The 16774-nt window shown below is 40.1% G+C and overlaps 1 protein-coding gene across 1 annotated transcript in view; it reads right to left on the reverse strand.

Moving 5' to 3' along the window:
• pde4d (phosphodiesterase 4D, cAMP-specific) overlaps positions 1–16774 on the reverse strand; it is a 209851-nt gene that overhangs the window by 170418 nt on the left and 22659 nt on the right. The gene's annotated exons all lie outside the window — the stretch shown is intronic.

Consider the following 16774-nt stretch of genomic DNA (forward strand, 5'->3'; position numbering starts at 1 on the left):
TAAGTTCCAGCTGTCTTTGTTTTATCTGCCCAAAGTCAAAAGGTTCCTAAAGTAATGAAAAGCCCATTCAAATGTAAAGACATCCAGCTGCCTCGGTCCATGTATGTGATACATTATGTTAATCAGCACATGGTTCCTAATCTACCGCTACTGTCAGGTAAAAGTTTTTACTTGATCATTTATTAATCAAGAAACTTTTTGTGAAAAAACATGATTTCATTTTGCTTAGAAAATACTCCAGTTGCCAGTTTATTACTGTAGGTGCACTTAGCTAAAACTAATGCAGTCTAATAAAACAGTCTTGCAATAAATCCTACCTTCATGAAGATTACAACATTCAGTTTTTTGTTGAAACTGTTTTGGAGAGGGTGATTCAACTGTATGATCATTTTAGAGGATGTTGTTTGTGGTGTTGTTAAACTGTATTGCATTATACAGTGAGGTGTTTATTTAGACTACCCTCGTTGCCATAAACCTTTCAAAATGCTCGTCTATTGTATAAGACTGCATTAGCTTTAGCCAAGTGAAAACTGTCACCTGGGAGTATATTTATGTCTACAAGGGAAAAAGCCACAGCGCAGATGCTAAATAGCGAAGATTTTTCTTTGGATTCCTTTTGGGATGTTGTTGATTTTCCAGCAACATGTTGCTTCCAGCTAGCTTCCTCCAGTGACGCTCAAACATAATCCAAGAAACAACCAAGGCAAGCTCCTCCACCTCTACAAAGTCTTTTAGCATCTTACAGCTCATTGTTGTGGTTATTTTTTAAGCTTTTCTCGTCAAAAAAGCTCTGATGAAAATACTCCACCTTCCCAGCACCAAAGGTCACACAGAAAAAGTTAGTGACTAGCTGGTCAACATAGCGTAGCATTAGCTAGCAGATGAAGACCCAGTAAGGGTCAAAGGTTTCACATTGCCTCGAGCTCGAGCACCCACGGAAAATACTGAGCATCCACGTGTGCCAGACTGCCAGTAGTCTACATTCATTTAAAATTAAACATTGCAGTTGTTGCTAAGTGGAGCATGTGAGCGCTAATTGCGGTTACGTGTCAGTTAAACTTCTCATCTTCAATCCTATCTGTATTTGTGAGAAGTGGTGCTGTCCTGAGTTGAAAGATAGCCTACTTTCCAGGTTTATTATCGAGTTAATAGGCGTGTGTGTTCGTGTCGGCAGCTGTCCATTTCCTAAGGTTCTGAAATGTAAACATTTTTTGACTACTTTTTTTTTAAAAGGGCGTGCGCCCGTGAGCACCCACAGAGGAAAACATAAATCGGCGCCTATGATAGAGGAAGACTGACAGATCTAATATACATGTTATAATTTATTAACAAGACTGTCAAAGGGAGACGGACCCGTGCTCTCCCTCTCCTCTGCCTGCTCTGTGGCCGGTGTGTGTGAGTGACAGCCCGGTCAGCGAGCTTTACGTTAAACCCGCAATCGCTTGTGGACCATTATAACTTCGAAAAACCACAGGTTCCAGTTAATCTTATAATGGATATGTGTGTTGAGTTATTTAAACAAACAATTGGGGAAATAAACGCCTCTTGTACGCGAGTCTCCTGAGAGAGCTCCAGCCAGCTCACAGCGGGTCTGTGAAGGTGGACAGGCCGACCGGCATGCCAGCAACCCCGGCAGGCACCCGCCAGCTGCCACGTCAGACTGTGGAGCTTTTGAACTCCGACACAGTTGGACCAAATTTGCAATTAGCCATACATTTTTGTAAAACTGCCCATATTTTAGCTCTACATATTGATTTCTCGCATTAAAAAAAAGTCTCAGAAGTGAATTTAGTAATGAAATAGCAGATGAGCAATGTAAAAAGTTTCGAGTTGTTGGCCACAGCAAACAGCAATCCATGATTGTTGTGATTGTTGCAGCGCTTTGTCAGTCAATGCCTGGACCCAGGCCCACAGGTCCCGGTGATTGGAAATTGTGTAAACGACAGCCTTTTCAAGGCATTTCAGAAGGAAGGAGTGGTAGCATGCAAGCTCCCAAATTGACGCACGTCTGAGAAATGGAGTTTTGGATAATGTTCAGCTTCAGCAGCTTTACCTATGTGCTAAAATATACAATGACTGAGGAAGCCTAGTGACGAGTCCATAGCAACCAGTTCATGTGTTGAATTTGTTATTACCCAGTGTGCTTTGTTGAATGGTCTCAATGTTTTATTGTTTTATTTCATGTGAATACTAGTTTACTAGAGGAGTAACTTAGTATTTTAAGTAATACAGTAATGCAGGAAGTGTGCATTTAGTTTCCATGCTTATTGTACGGTGGCCGACAGGGGCAAACGCCCTGCAACTTAAGAAAACACACACAAATAGACAAAACACAAGCAAATTAAGAAGACAACTTCATTAAGACAACACATGTGCAGCATTCAGCAAACGCACTGCAAATACACACAACACAACCAAATACATAAACGCACTGCAAATACACACAACACAACCAAATACATAAACGCGCTGCAAATATGAAACGATGCAAAAAGAAAAGCACACAAACCCAGAAAACAAATGCAACAAAAAAACGCAGCATCCAGATTACACAATCAGCAGAGACGTCTGTAAACTCGTGGTAATAAAACATTTAAAACTGCATCAGTGTTTAACGTTGACGTTTGTTTAAGCCATATTACATGAGAGGGTTTAATTTCGAGGTCCGAAAGGCGCATTACTGAAGTATAGGCCTCCTCAAGTGTAATATTGTGATTATACAATAACGGTTACCAACAAAATAAGTGATCAATCTGTATTCATATTGTGGAGCGATTCGCTCTTGAAATACAAAAAACAGACAGGATTTATAGTCCCTCCCTGTTCAGTAAACCAGCCAATTTACCGTGGGATTTATCAATCTGAATAAATCCCGATTGCACATATAAACACAAAACTGCTTTGCTAACTCCAACGTATTGTAACAAAGACATCTGCAAAAAAGTTATTGTATTCATTAGCATGATTGCCGTACTGTTTAGTTCACAAACATCCAACACACCAAAGTACAAACACATAGCGGACCAGACGCAAGCTTTTATTTTGAAAAGCCGAAGCTCGGGGACGGGAGCATAGACTGTATATTACTAATATATTATGTTATTAATAATAATAATAATATGAATTTAATATACAGTCTATGGAGTTCTCCAGGCTGCAGCCATACCCGACTCTGATAAAAAGGCAGAGCGCTCTCTCCCCGTGGGGTCGAAAATCAAGCTGTTCCACTAGCTGCTCCCTCTAGAGGTCTGGCGTTTTTTTGTTGCATTTGTTTTCTGGGTTTGTGTGCTTTTCTTTTTGCATCGTTTCATATTTGCAGCGCGTTTATCTATTTGGTTGTGTTGTGTGTATTTGCAGTGCGTTTATGTATTTGGTTGTGTTGTGTGTATTTGCAGCGCGTTTGCTGAATGCTGCACGTGTTGTCAAATTAATGAAGTTGTCTTCTTAATTTGCTTGTGTTTTGTCTATTTGTGTGTGTTTTCTTAAGTTGCAGGGCGTTTGCCCCTGTCGGCCACCGTATTATTGTGTTTCCACAACAATGTTAGTGAGTAAATCTACTGAAATGGCCACCATAATAGTGAAGTGTGATGTGTAAGATGAGAAAGCAGAGGTTAATTCAAGTATGTCATGTAGTGATGGGACAACCGACTCTTTTACGTGAGTCGGTTCAACCGGACGGTCGCCGGTTGGCCTACTGAGTTAACAGATTTGGTCACCGGTTTGCGTGCCCTCGGCAGCAGTGGTGGCGGTGGGGGGCGCGTGTTTACTTCCCCCGCCAGGAACCAAGACACCGCTTGATTACATTAGACTCGAGCGGTTGCGGTTACGTTCAGTCTCGACATACTATGTACACACTCATACTGACCAACACTAGACTCACGCACTGGTCACGGTTACATTCGGTAGCCTGGTGCGTGGTCTCCTCGTGACAGTCTAACTACCATGTAGCAACATTCACTTCTAACATTTAACTTAACATAACTACCAAGATAACATTACGTGTATTTGTATGTGATATAATACTTTCCCCTTGGTAATGTAGCCTATGAATTTCTATGAAGACAATTCTAAAATGCACGAGACAAAGGCTTCTGGGATCGGTTGATAACTAAAACTTGCCGAGAACCTAGACACCCGTTTGATTACATGCGCGGTCTCCTGGTGACAGCCTACCTACCGTGTAACAAACATTTAACTTAACATAACTACTAAGATAACATGACGTGTATTTGTATGTGATATAGCTATATATATATATATATATATATATATATATATATATATATATATATATATATATATATATATATATTGATAATGTAGCCTATGAATTTCTTTCTACACAATCATCTAAGCTGCACGAGAAATAAAGGCTTCTGGGATCGGTTGATAACTCAAACTTGCCGAGAACCTAGACTCATGCAGTACCCTCGGTTACGGTCCTTACGGTCACGTTATGTAGCCTGGTGCGCTGTCTCCTCGTGACAGTCTACCTACCATGTAGCAACATTCACTTCTCTAACATTTAACTTAACATAACTACCAAGATAACATGGCGTGTATTTGTATGTGATGTACTTCCCCATCGATAATGTGTGAATTGCCATGAACACAATCATCTAAGATTCACCAGAAACAAGGCTTGATTAATAACTCAAACCTGCCGAGAACCAAGACACCGCTTGTTTACATTAGACTCGAGCGGCCGGTTGCACGGTTACATTCGGTCTCGTTCAGTAGCCTGGTGCGCGGTCTAGGTAGCTCATTTCGTGATTGATTCTACCACCACTTCAGTGGAGGTGCTAATGATCTAGATTACTACACACACAGTAGCAGAAGAATACCAACTACATACACACAACGGCACCAAATATTTTACATTATTTGCATTTTATTGATTTGAAAACGTTAAATTTGCACAATGTGCATCTCAATTTTTCTCTTGCATGTGACTCTAAGAATGGTTTATGTACTTCAAATGTCTGTATGCATTACATTATTGATCAACGATAGAATAATCAGTGATGCATCATGAGGAAAACCTGTGGAAAACAAGTGTCGTTAACAAGATCATAATGCTTTTAGGAGGAATGATGATGTCCAGGGATAATTTGTTGAATAAATTGCCAAGAGAGAAAAAAGTACAATGAATATAAGTTAGTCTTAATGTTGAGGACTTAACAAAGGTTCAAACAGAAAGTCCTATAAAGAAACTCACTTGAGAAAAAGAGGAAGCTCAAAGTGTAAATGACAAATCACACCGGGTCAAGAGTAGAGAAAAAAAATCAAAAGATAAGAATTTCAGCGGGTGGCAAGCGCCATCTGAAAGCTGACAGTGTACATCTGAGTTGAGACCAGTGTGAGACGAGAGGAAGTCATTCTACAGTAGCAAGTTAACCTGGAAACACATCATGTGGTCAATGTTCCATTTAGTAGTTATCAGAAAAGTTGATTCTGCTGCAGTGAAGGCAGCAGCAGAGCCTCTCCTTTAAAAACAAGACCGCTTCAAGCTGCAACTATAATGAAACCTTTCAATGAATGTATGTACCTGGAAATCCATTAGAAAATATCAATCTCATTTTGGCAAAGACCAAACATATTACCTAATGCAAATGACTATTTTTATATGCAAATTGCTGTTTTGTTTTCTTTGTAACAAATACAACAGCCCCCCCCCACCCTGAACACACAATACATCCAAGACTGCTGGACAGAAGTGGATAGAAGAAGCTATTTTTGTGTTGTTTCTTTGGTACCTTGGGGACAGCTGCACAAAGTGAATCCGTTATTTGCGTACTGAGTGGTTACAGGAGTATCTTTGATTCAGGACACACTTAAATACACAAACACACACACACACACACACACACACACATATGGAGTGAGCTGGCGAAATAGCATGATAATCATTATTCATGCCACAAACCACAAGTTGTCATTGTTTCTGCATTAAGGGTAAGGATCAAGAGTTAGCATTTACATTCCACACTCTTTTACAGGTGACACACCCTTACATGATATGCCTTTTTAATGAGTACAGATCAGGCCTCTCCTTTATACACAGAATCTCAGATACGGAGAGTACAGTTAAAAGCCCTGGTTTTCTGAAATATCATCGCCGGGTTAACCTGTCAAGGGGGTTGGGGGATCGTTTTTGACAAAAGATAAGACAAAAAAATACTCCTAAACTGGAATAATACTTAATTTTAGTATTTAAATGAACACAACATAGTAGTATGTATCATGTGAGCAAAAAACAAACTAAGATGATAAAACTCTTAAAACTGGTTAAGCTGGTTTTGTACTTTAATGGTGAAAATACTTAAAATACAAACTTTCAATGAATTAAATTACATAAAACCATTTGACATGCAGTGGAACTAGTCAATAAATCAGTCCTACTTATAAAATCATGCAACGATAACAGGCTGAAATTATTCTTATTTTGGCCTTTTTCTTGTAATGCAGACTTTCATACAGTAGAGTGATTCGCTGCGTCAAGCAAAGGTGCATGACCTGGGGCAGCCATAAAAACACCTATTTGCCCTGCTAGTGCAAACAAATGAATTATCCTGGCAGTTAGCACTATACGCTGCCCCTTATAGCATTATACTTCTCTATTAGACCAGGCAGAAGGACTTACTGCCAGCCAAGAATGAAGAAAGGAGGAAGAAAATATGTGCAAACGTGTGTGCATGCGCTCCCCTCTCCATCTTTGTCGTGACTGTTATGCCTCACCATACATAATGCAGCCAAAACACCCTACCCCCGTCCACCCCTGCATCCATCAAGATGCCAATCTTCATCCAGGAAGCCATCGAGCCTTTCATTCCTACATAATTACCTGTAACAGACTCATTGCTACAAACAGTGGCTTACAGAGAAGAACAATGGAACCAATATGATTAACACTCACATTTCATTTGGCTAAAGGTAAAGCAGATGGATGATGGATCTAATGAGTCAGACTACTAAACAGTTGATGTAGTTGCCGTTTGATCTTTGTTACTCTTACATTGATACAGGAAATTGCTGTTATATTTGCACTTGCACGCAATACATTTTAGCCCTATTAATTCAATCTATAAATGATTTATGCACTTAAACTCATTACTTTTTTCCTTTTGCATTATACTTGATTGCATGTCCATACATCTGTCACACTCCTTTACAGAAATAGTCCAAAATGAAAATTTAAAGTTAGTTTGTGTCCTTTGGTGTTTCTTCCTAGATATATACTTGACATCTGAGGAAAGTCAAATATAATAAAAAGAATAATATGTAAATAATAGATTCCCTGAAGAAAAGAAAAGAATAGTAAAAATGTATGTGAAAATGACTTTAGTCACGTCGAAGACCATGGGTCAGAGGTATGACACAAGAGACTGCAGAGAGTACAAAGGTTATGACATCCAACTCTGTATGTTTCCCGACTGCAAATTATACACACAGTCCTTGATATGCACTCACTTGTGCTGGCTCTCCTAATGCCTTAAGTGGCCCTTTATGATAAGTGTGATCAGTGAAAGGTTAATTGGTCTGCTGTGACTCTTCTGTGCTCTCTGTGTACTTCATGTGTCAATCCAATGATGGTCTGGTCCCACTGTTTGGGAAGGGCGGCTGCGGGTTTGGGCATCAGCTCTGTGTTTTGGTTGAAAGCATAGCAACCCAGAAGTTTGATTTATGCTTTCCTGTTTGTATTTTCAAACAGTATGTTTCACTTTTTCAGGACAAAAGGCCCTGAGCATGTGTAAACTTTACCAAATCCAACAAAGACCAGGGAGCTGCTAGTGTTAGCCTCCGAAGTAGCACCCAAGACCGGCTCTAACGCAGTGGATGTTCCAGTCAAGTCTTTTCTAGTCTCGCATTGCCAGACCTATCTCTAAAGCACTGCAGAGGAAGGTCTGGCTAGTCCACACAACTTTTCTGGATAGGAGAAAAACGTGCTCTGGTTTATTGCCATTTCTTTAAACCAATCACAATCGTCTTGGGTGGCGCTAAGCCCTGGACGCAGGTATGGTGCCTCCGAAAAATAGCTTCGGGAAGGAACTAGTTTTGGTGGAACGTGCACGTACGGAGGCGAGCTCTGGGATTAAAATGGCTGTCAAGTGTGTGATGAGACTTTTACTCAAAAATAAGATAAATATAATTTAATTGTCCATTCTAGCTCGGAGGATGTTTCCTGAATCGATCGGAGTTTAGAATGCCAACACAAAGAAAGTGAGGGACATCTGGCCGAAAATGAAGGACATCCGGTGGAACCTCCAGCGGCACCGTAACTATCCCATAAATGGAACTCCTTCAATATAGACTACTTCTTTTCTAACATAACCCCACAAAATACTGCAATGTAGTTAGCTAATGACAAGCTCGCTGGCCGTGGAAGTAACGATTGGCTACTAGGTAGGAAGCCAGCTAGCATGGCATGCTAACGTTTGCAGCTTGCTAGATAAACACACTGATTAATCCATGTGTTACACCTTTTGTATTTTTGGTTCCGGAACGGTGATTAAAAAAAGACATGACCATTCTAACAATGTAGATACCAAGCATTTCTCTCACAAGAGTGCCATGCACATTGAGAAATCCAAACCATGACAGTCTGGTTGTGCCTAGTTACGGTTGCTATATTGATTGGACAATTGGGGAAAGGTTCAGCAAACAATTTAGCGTAGCAAACTAGCTATCCAAACGTACATACAAAGTAGTAAAATGACGATTACCTTCAGGTCTATAAATCAGCCTTGAGACATATAGTGATTCCCTCATTTTATGCCATGGTTAAGAATGACTTCATTCAATTCAGAAAAAATCTGGTTTCAGTGGGCATTTAATCGGGTTTTGGTGGCTGAGAGAGTAAATAATTTAATGCAAAATGAGTCCTGTTCTGACTTGAACCCTTAGTTTACATGTTTGCACATCCCTGAGAAGAAATGTGATAGAAAAGAGTAACTGTGAGGACAGTGAGGTAGAAAGTTTGTTTAAACAGCCTGATAAAGCTTTGATCATGACAGCATATCAATATGTATTACCGAATGAAATCTCTGCACCTATTATAAAATAGATACACACAACTTGGGAAAAACACACACACACACACACACACACACTCTGCTTTGATTTATTTTATAATGGAAATGGTTAAAAATGTATGTGAATTGGAATTTATTTGCCAGAAAATTATTCACCAACTCTTCTGCAGCGTTTGATGAATACTCTTGATGTGAGGCTTCTTAGATATGCAGGTAGTTCAATATTGGTTCCATTTATGTATTTTTCTCACATACAGCTCTTATTTATTCATGTAAGGACTGAGAGGCGGCCACATCTTTTCTTATTTTATTACATTCCCTTCATCCTATTTCAGTCCTCTTCTTGTCTTGTCCTCTGACTTTGTGATTGAACCAAACAATCTAGGCTCCTTTTCACTGTTCTACCTTTCTAATGGTCTTGCTGCACACCAGAAATCAGGCATCTCTGCATTTCATCTGTCTCTATTGTCAAGCTACATTGCTATTAGAGCTTTTAAGTTACTCCCTCCCTCATGCATGATTTATTAACTATTCATATCAATTAGACCATTTTCTCAGCAAACAGGAAACCATCCCTTTTTCAGAAACAGAATTTTTCATTAGCACCGTTTTTTCTGTTGACCTTAAAAGAGATTAAGATGGCACCAAGATGGTTGTTTCTTGGCTGTGTTCACAGTGAAAACAGCATCTGGACAAGACCGCAGTCATGTCAGCTCTTTTTGTTTTACAATTGTGCCCTTATAGAAATTACTGACAATAATGGAGTGAAATCATCAGTATGCAGTGGATGTGTCGATGTCTAGAAGAGCTCTCTTGCTTGATGCATTTTTCTTTATCTTCCACTGAGAGTGTCAGAGCATTACCTGGGGCGAGCTGAGAGGCATTCCCTCCCTTTCTTTTTCTTCTTTTCTTCCTTCTTAGTTGAGCTCAGTGTCCAGCAGGGTCGGTTCCACTCTTGCAGCTGGCTTCACTGGAAGTTGCCCTACTCTTACGAAGGCGGTGATGTTGAGAATGCGGTGATAGGGGGAGAGAGGGCTTTGGTGGTAGCTCTTCTTCCTTTCAATGTAATCGCCAGTCGTTGCAGGACCTGGTTGTGCCTGGTTTAGGTTCATGGGTGTAGGGAGAAGATCGTAAGTGGCTCTGATGGTGAAACTCAGTGTGCTTTCCTCCATCTCCCAAAGATCCTTCCAGATGAGCTTATGATGCTCCAGATTTCCAGCTCCAGCTAGTCCATTGGCTCAGTTTGGACTGTGAGATTGCCTTTGCACATCTCTCTGCCTTGCATCACCATTTCAGTTTCTGATGATATTATAACAATGTATGTTTGCATCAATGTATGCATCATTTTACATTCCAAGACTAGAGAGACTGAATCAGGATCCATGTTGATAACAGGTGTATTGATCTTGGTAACAAGTAAATTGATCTTGGATCAGGTCATAGGACCACACCAACACAACACAACACAACACAACAGACTCAAACTCAGCAGAGCGGTTTTGCTATAAGCTACTTAACAAAACGTCCATGATCATGAAACGTTTTAAGGGTTAGATTATCTACAATCTTCCCTCCTCTGCCTGAATAGCATTGGCTCTAAAGAAAACATGTATGCAGTGTATGCAACCTGATTTATTTAGGAAAGTTTGATATCCATGGCTCATGTTACTCTGCAATCTCAATGTCTCCACCAGTCACAGGTTTGCTTGGCACATGCCATCTTAGTTGCTTCAACAACCCAGGTTTATATATGGCTTCATGGTGAGAATTACTGGTATTTACAACCAGGGTGTGTGTTTTTACTGCTTGAGCTAATGGTTTACTTAGCTGTAAAACACAGTATCCTGTGGGGGAATACAAATTAACTCAGTTCATCAGTACACAGTGCTCACAGCTTCACACAGCAGATTTATCAGGGTCAGGGGATGATGTAATATTGGGAATATTGTACTGTTTACTGTTTCACTACTCTTTTTGCCTTGGGTCCACATTATGAATAAATATGCAGACATACGTATGCAGTTTAATATTATGTTTTGCATTGGAGACAAGTTTACAAGTTTTTTTTTCACGCCTATAGGTAACATAATAATTTTGTGGATTTACAGTACTAGAGACGGAAAAGCAGAAAGACGGTGAACACAGTGAGGTGATTTCGCTATAATTTTTTTTTGCACACTATAGACAACAGAGAGGTTTTTCACCGAAAGTGGCAGTAAATTGTTTCGACCTTTAGTGGTTCTCTAAAGGTTTTGATTCTCCTTCAATCATCAGAAAACCTCAGTTTCATCACACATTTACTGTGTGAAATACAGAGTGTGCATGCAGCTGCACCACATGTGGCAGTAATGCTGAATTCAAACATTCTTTGTGTTATTTGCATTATTTGCATGACATTGTGTGGGATATCAAACACCTCCATACCATAATTATGGCATACATTAGGCCATGAGACTCAAGTTATACACGTCTTACATTTCCATTTGCATCACCCCTTGGGCTGTACAATGGCTAGCTTCTAATGAGGTTGCAAAAAGTATCCAATTTGTCCAGCATGATAGCAAGATATGGTAGTTTGTAAAGGCAAAACAAACACAGAGGACACTATGATGACACATATTATCTTGTTTCCAATTTATCTCAGCAGGGAAAGTGACAAAAATAAGACTAGCAGGACAGATGATAAGGAAGTAACACTGTGCACGGTGCACTTAAGTGTCTTATTGGAGGTGAGGGAGATGAATCCCTTTGTTTCAAAGAGCCCCTCTCTAGCCTTTGAGGCAGGAGAAGAAATGTCTGGCGGGGACAAGACCCAGAGTCTTCCTCAGCTTCAAACATGGCTCTGTGAAGCACTGGTCTGTGCATGACAAAATTAGATGCAATACCCTGGAGGTGCCCCAAATCTACTTTTTCTAAAACAAATGCACTCATAGGTGGCTAATAATAAGTATTAACCCCACAAAGTAACCCCACAACACATTTTCTGTATTTTCCTCATCTGTGGAAAGGGTCGGGGTCACTGTACTGTAATATAGAGACATAAAGTGGAGCCTACTTGCAATGTTTTGTATCTACACACAATAAGTTGCTCTGAAGATAAGGTGTGAGGGTCTGGATTGTTTTGTAATAGGAAAGTGAGACAGAAAGATACCACAAGTCATCCATGAACTGAATCTGGGTAAACTGTGACATGAACAGGACGACAGATTCATCACTCCATGAATCCTCCATGTCAACCTTTCACGGGCAGAGTTTACACACCAACCTTCATGCATCAGCCCCTAAATCCGCGCTGAGCATGCTGCTAAACACCTTATGCAAGATTAATCACACAAACGGGCTGTGAAATGAGAACGCTGAGCGGGTGGTGATGTTTCTTTACACAAATTGTAGCAGAATAAATAAATATTGAGCCTGCCGACCTATCTACCTATGTGTGTGGATGATGCTTTTATGTGCAGGCTCCCCTCAGACAACAGAACAGGCAGAAAGACCCTGACAAGTACATGTGGACCAGATAACAGAAATTTGCCCCGTTGAGTTTTGGCAGGCTTCAGGAGAAAAACACATGTAATTTCCACGAGTGCCAGAGTCCTCATTGTATGGAATTGCCAGTTAATCTAATTACATGTATCAAATATGCAGTAGATTAATCCACTCTCTCATAAATAAATAAGCAGCCAGATAAGCAGTGGCTCAAAAACAATTAACAATGTTTGCACTGGGCTTGTCAAATCAATGATAAGAAGACTGCTTTTATCTGGTTTATCTAACAATGGCCACTGCTGTGTATGATGCAGTAAAATGTTCTTTTGGGTGAAAAAATAGTGGAGGGTGGTTTTAGAGGAAAGACAAAGAGCCCTTTCTCCCTGAGCTGAGATATTAAACAAAAGCATTATTGTTTTAGATAAGTGGTATCTGTCTTAAATGGCTCTCTCAAATCCTGGAGGGGATTTCAACAAGTGTTAAAAGCTAGAGTAGAGGCCTTTTAGGAATTGATCATCACAAAACTGTACTTACAATTTAGAGTGTTGTTGCTCTTTTTAAGATGTCTGTGAGGTTAGGGAATTATATTATTCGTATATATATCATTAAGCCCTTTATTCCATATCCTTTGTCCATTTTCTTTATTTGATCTCCTGCAGCTGTCTCTTGTCCTGCTCATCCTTCAGTCACTTTTCTGCTTCTCTAATAATGTTCCCCTCCTCTGATTCTGTTAAATCTAATTCCCCAGCTCTTTTCATTTAATATCGTGTCATCCACTTCCCCTCTACTCATCCTGCCAGCCTTCAACCGTATGAGCTGAGTGTCAAGTGGCTTTACTGGTGATTAATGTGATTTTAAGTCATCAAATAATTCAAGCTGAATCCTCCTCCTCCCTCTTTGCATTCTTCCTATGCATTAAATCCTAACCATAATCTTCACCATATCGCCCTGTTAGGTGTCCTCACTCAAAACCTGCTCCCCTTATCCTCAAGGCCGGAGAGGCCCAAACACATGGCCTAAATGCTCCCCTGCTGGGCTCTAATTGGTGATCAAGATGTGCGCGGGAAGGAGACGGAGCGGCGTTTGGCCCATTTCTATTCCCTCATCACATTCACATGGCCACAGTCACATCTGCGTAACCATGGTGACGCTAATAAGGTGACTCATGACTATTCATCAATGGCGCTGCCTGATTGGACAGCCCCCGAGAGCCTTGTGAAACATATTCATCAGCGCAGCCTGTGTCCTTGCTCTACCTCAATATGCCCCTCAGGATGATGAGGAAGCATCTCTGCTGCTCTCAGTATGTTTTTCCACATTCACTTCTGATTCACTTGTCTTAATCTCACCCCCCACACCTCCTCTCTTCTTTCTAATTACCTGTCCTCTCTTGCTGTCCCACCCATTTCTCTCGCAACACTTCTCTTTGCCCCCTTGCGCTGCTCTTTTCACTTGGCCTTAATTGACCAAGGCATTAATCACAGGCATATCTCACATGAATTATTGCTCACCTCGCCAAAATCTCTTACTGCTGCTTGGTTACAAATCCCGCCCACTCCCGATTCCCACTACTAACCAAGGGAGAAAACATTCGAAATTCAATAATTTCCCCCAGGACATGCTTTAAAATCCATTGTCTCTTCAATGACACACAATGTGAATCATCAAACCGCTTTGTTCCATTAGTAGTGGTTTTATTCCATTTTAAAAGTCATGTGTTCCTGTCGCTGTTGGTTTTTTTAATAAACATTTACATTTATGCAGCTCTTTTTAATATTATGCCAGTGGGACTACATGCTTTTTGTTTTAATATAATGTTATGCCTCAGTTTGAGAAGTCTATCTTGCAAGCAATCATGTCTTTGGATATTTTCTTTTTTTTAATTGGTGACCTCTTGCTGTCCCATGGAGCTACAGCAAAGTGCATTTGAACTGTAGAACTAATAATTATATGGTTTCTATACATGCCAAGACAATGTTAAATGTGTGGCTTTCTGTCTTAGCTTTCACTATGATTCACATGGAAGGGTGGACCATGTGGCAAACTTACAGCAAGAATGGAAATCTTTTTTTCTCTCTCTTTTATATTCTGGCTGATATTCCCACAAGAGTCTTTTTTTTTAGGGGAAATACTCTGCTTCTGCATACTCAATGTATTTCCTCTCTGATGTCAGACAATTTGAAAGACTTGCACACTGCCCCTACGTTTGAGCTTCAAGTCAAGGTCAGCAACCGAGGAGTATGATTGAATATCTTATTCACGCACGGGGGGGATATGCCTCATAGTGTCTGCTGCTGCTCTCTCCAAGCTCCATCTCTAGTTGAACAGCAGCTCTGATCTCCCTAGTTGTCTGTAGGATTTCCAGGAAGCTGCCTAATGAATCCAGATGGATATTGGTGGGTGACTCCGACAACATCATGTGAGAGCCCAGCTACAGTCGGTTAGATATAGCTATATAGTTATGGGGGATGGGTGATGAAGGAGATAGGCATGAAAGGAAAATACCAGTTTTGAACTTGTGTGGAGATTGTATAAAATAGTGCTATAAATGGCAGTATTGGATACTCACATAAAGGATGAAATCATTCATCATCATAAAAGATTCCACCTCACTAATCCGGGGATGATCTTTCTCTTGTCGTGAGCAGCAGAGTGAGTTCAGGCACATTCACAAGTCTGTTCCATGTTTGTGAAATCCAGTCTGTATTTGAATCATCTCACAATTAAATGTGTCACATTTGGGGGTTTCCATCACATATCACCACTAATGGCCAAAACTGGTGTGACTTGGGACTTTCCAGAAATGATTGAGTAGCTCTATAATTAACTGTGTTACAACTTGCATTTTCATGGAACCAATTATTGCCAGAAACATAATCTGAATCAGGAAATCCACAAGACCTATATAAACCCCTTAGAATTACATATATAATGGAGTACAATAGAATACATACAGTTGAAACCAGATATTTACATACACTTCAGAAAAAAAACACAAAAACTTTTATTTCTTTACTGTCATACATTAAATCAGAGTAAACTTTTTTCTGTTTTAGATCAATACATATTAACATATTTTTTGCATTTGTTAAATGTCAGAATCGAGCGAGGGAGAATTTCTATGCATTTTATTTATCACTTTCATCAAAGTCAGAAGTATACATACACTTCCTTAGTATTTGGTAGAATTGCCCCGAAACTGTTTCACTTGGGCTAAACGTTTTGGGTATCCTTCCACAAGCTTTCTACAATAGTTTGCTGGAATGTTGGCCCACTCCTCTTGACAGAACTGGTGTAACATTTGCTCCCAAGCTTTAACTTCCTGGCTGATGTCTTCAGATGTTGCTTCAATATATCCACAACATTTTCTTTTCTCATGATGCCATCTATTTTGTGAAGTGCACCAGTCCCTCCTGCAGCAAAGCAGCGCCACAACATTATACTACCACCCCCATACTTCACAGTTGGGATGGTGTTGTGAGGCTTCAAAGCTTCGCCCTTTTTCCTCCAAATATACCGTTTATCATTATGGCCGAACAGTTCAATTTTTGTTTCGTCAGACCACAGGACATTCCAGAAATTAAGATTTTTGTCCCCATGTGCAGTTGCAAACTGTAGTCTGGCTTTTTTATGGTGGTTTTGAAGTAATGGCTTTCTTCTCCCAGAGTAACCTTTTAGCTCATGGTGGTACAGGACTCGTTTTACTGTGGATAATGACACTGTCTTACCAGTTTCAGCTAGCATCTTCACAAGGTCTTTTGCTGTTGTCCTGGGATTGATTCGCACATTTCGCACCAAAAAACATTCCTCACTAGGACTCAGAATCCGTCTCCTTCCTGAGCGGTATGATGGTTGTACATTCCCATGTTTTTTATACTTGCGTATTATTGTGTGGGATCTTCAGGCATCTGGAAATTGCACCTAAGGATGAGCCACACTTGTCCACAATTCTTTTCCTGATGTCTTGGTTGATTTCTCTTGATTTTCCCATGATGTCAAAGAAAGAGGCTCTGTGTTTGAGGTGTGCCTTTATATGCATCCACAGGTGTGCCACCAATTAACTCAAATGGAATCAATTAACATCAGAAGCTTCTTAAGCTCAGAATGGAATCATCTGGAGTTTTCTTTTTGTTTAAAGACACAATAAACTGTATGTATACTTCTGACTTTGATGAAAGTGATAAATAAAATACATAGAAATTCTCCCTCGCTCGATTCTGACATTTAACAAATGCAAAAAATATGTTAAAATTTAT

This window comes from Sander vitreus, chromosome 5 (assembly GCF_031162955.1).
Source record: "Sander vitreus isolate 19-12246 chromosome 5, sanVit1, whole genome shotgun sequence".
NCBI lineage: Eukaryota > Metazoa > Chordata > Actinopteri > Perciformes > Percidae > Sander > Sander vitreus.